Below are 3,392 nucleotides of genomic sequence, written 5' to 3'. Positions count from 1 at the left end.
TAACTGATATTTTCAAAAAAAGTAAGTTTTATAAGTTATATTGTAGTTTTATTTTAACTTACTATACAAAGTCCGTAAAATTAGACCAATCAAATTAGAGGGTTCACTTGGAAAAAAGTGTTGAAAGCTAATTATGGTCTTGATTTGTTCAGTTGTCATGAAAGATAAGTATTTTAGATTAGTCATTTTATATGTAAATTGACGCCGTTTTCTAAGGTTAAGAACATAGTGGAGCGGCGAGCAAGCAGCGCGACATCGCGTCCAAAACAAACCTGTGAAGACAAGTACGTGCGAACATAATAAAGCGATCTGCTCGAGCGGTTAGAACAAGCGGCGAGATCGATTCAAATAATTTTGTTTTCGTCGCGCTGTAGAAAATGATAGATTCTCAAAAATTAATAGATTTAGTATTTGTAAGAGATATTTTATGGGATCAGAAGTTTCTGAGGGCTTATGATCAAGAAAAATCACAGATATTCCTGGGTCTGAGTAAGAACAATCTTCGGATTGTCACGGGGTTTTTAACAGGACACTGTCTCCTCAATGAACACCTCAGTAGATTGAAACTAAGAAGAAACGGCGAATGCAGATTCTGTGGGGAAGATGGTGAAACACCAGTACACCCTCATCACTGAGTGCGCCGAGACGACAACCATTCGTGCCATGAATTTTGGTACGACTGATATTGGAGATGGAGAACTACCCTCTATAAAACCGTCCCAGATACTGGCTTTTGTCAAAGCCCTGGGACTGTATGATGAGTTATGATTCAAGAAAGGGGGACACAATGGATCTGTAAGGTCGAAGTGATTAACCCCCCTCCCACTCATTCTAAATTCTAATGGGATCAGAAAGATAGTAATCACCATAACCGGTACATTTTAGATAAGTTATGAAATGAAGTGGCAACAAATTTTCGTAAAGGCTATAAAACTTGCCATACTTTCTGGGGTTTTTGAAAAGTTCATCTAACCAAATGTTTGCGACATTACTGCCCAGAATTTTAGCCACTGTTAACATTTTAAATTATCAATAAGCAAATGAAAATAATAAATTTGCATAAGTATCTCGCTATTCCTCGCCGCTCTACTATGTTTCAGCACCTCGAGGCTTGCTCAACGCGGTATCGCGCTGTTTGCTCGTCGCTATCCTCGTCGCTCCACTATGTTCTTAGCCTAAGCTATCGACGCCGTTTTTTTTCGATCATACGGTATTTAATGTATATAGATACCACCTCTGGATACCACTATGTCATTAAAATGAAAGAAAGCATTTTCATTTTGTATAAATCGCTTATTTAAAATACCTATTTTCTATTTTGTATTTTAAATATTATTTCTAATATGTATTTGGTATTTTTATTTTAAATACATTTAAAAAACCATTTTACCCACCTCTGGTAATTACATTATGCAATATGCAAGTCGCGTTTTAGTTATTCTATGCGTTTCTATTAGTTATGCGTTTTATATATATACGAAGCATTTTACAATATATATGTATTATTTTATAGCTTTAACGTGCGGCTGTTTTTTTTTGGTACTCTGAATAGAATAGAATATCCTTATATCGTATTCATGCATGGTGGGCGAAAAAAAGCACCTAGGGTGGGGATCCTTGACAGTTCTGTTTGACGATTCATTTGACACATTTGAATTTGATTTGAAATTTTGTGGATTTATCAGTCTTTACGGAGCTTATTTTATGTTACTTATTATTTATTCTACTACTGATAGTTGTATAAAGGTAGTAAATGTAGATGGAAATTGTGGCAGAACTTAAATTAACAGTGACATTATCGCGATTTATCGCAGAAGACTCTAAAATAGTTTGTTGTGTAGCGTGCGGTAGATCTCGGCAAAAATTGAGTGAAATAATGGAACAACTTTTCGCTAGTAAGTGACTATATAATATACATACGTATAGTACACCGATCATTTATGAAATTTACTTAAATTAACTAAATTATATATTTTTCTTGCATTTTAGCTTTTATTTATTACTTGTCAAAGATTAGAATTATTAGATGTCAAAGAATTTAGCAGCAATGGCTGCCGCGGCCGCGGCGTCGCTGTGGCGTCGCGTAGAGCGGGACTAGCGGGAGGCGGGGGACTAAAGGTTGTCGCCCGACAGACCGGAGAGGACGCGGCGCGGCGCCATGTGGAAATTTCTTTGTCTGCTTGCCATGTATTTAAAATGGACCAACGCACATTAGAGCGCGCAGCGCAGAAGCGCGCCGCGGGATTTCCGTCAGAAGTCAGAAGACTTCTAGCAACTTTTTCCGTCTCCCGCGTTTTGGCGCGTTGCAGTGTGCGAACTCACAAGGGAAATAATTTTGCATCTGAGTCTTTTCAGTTGGCTTTTTTTGACTCAGGGAACCAGTGATACGTATCACTGGTATTTTAAAGGTAAATTAGGCAAATGGATTTTCATAAAGGAATATGATATTTTTTTAGTCTTCCTCACTAGAGACAGATGGACGAAATGCCATCAAAGATTTAATATAATTGAAGGGGTGTAGAGGCAAAACTGGCAATCTCCACCCTTTTAACAAAAGTGACAATCTCCAATTTTTAAATTCTAATTACCTAAATATATAAAAAAAGATCAGGGGTTTTTCACCACATAACTAATATACACATCAGAATAAATAAGAATTATCAAAAGTATTAGTAATTTGTCTCTTCTGAAAAAATATGATGAGTAGAGATACCCGGTGTTTTGCTTCTAAAACCCTCAATTGAGGAGTGTAAAAATGTTTTCTTTATATTTGTAATACTGAAAAAAAATGATCTTGTCTTTATTAAATCTGGAAAAAGATGGTAAAATTCTCCAAACTTCTTTCTTTTTGTTAATCGTATAAGTCCAAACTTTTCTCACCCCCTTTCCTCTTCCTCTGTTAGAAGAGCACAAAAATGCGCTTTCTGACCGTACTTTGAACTCATTGCTTTTAAAAACTAAACTACAGTAAGTAAAAACACTTCGACTATAACTAAATAGCCTTGCCGCGTTTCAAAAGCGCGCTATAGTGGGCGCAGTCACTTCGCAGCCGGAAAAAAAAAATTCTTCCCAGCGCCGCGCCGCGCAACGGTCTAGTGGGCCGACAACCTTAAAAGGGAAGCGGAAATAAAAGCAGTAAAATATGTACCGGGTGATTTAAATTTGCGAAACAGCGCCCTCTCACTCCAGATGCTAATTTTCCAGAGAAGTTTGATCTGGCCAGAGATCCGGCAGACCTAATTCCCGTATGCGCTTGATCGTCTCGTAGTTGTCTCTGAATTTCAAATACGTTTAAAATAAAGTATACGGAGGGTACCGCTTAAATTCCTGTCCCGATATTGAAGGATGGCTATAGAATTTCAATGCATTTCTACATAAGTCTATCCTTGGTT

Source organism: Sitophilus oryzae, unplaced genomic scaffold, assembly GCF_002938485.1.
Source record: "Sitophilus oryzae breed Bouriz unplaced genomic scaffold, Soryzae_2.0 scaffold_1604_pilon_pilon, whole genome shotgun sequence".
Classification (NCBI taxonomy): domain Eukaryota; kingdom Metazoa; phylum Arthropoda; class Insecta; order Coleoptera; family Curculionidae; genus Sitophilus; species Sitophilus oryzae.
This window is presented reverse-complemented; position numbering follows the sequence as displayed.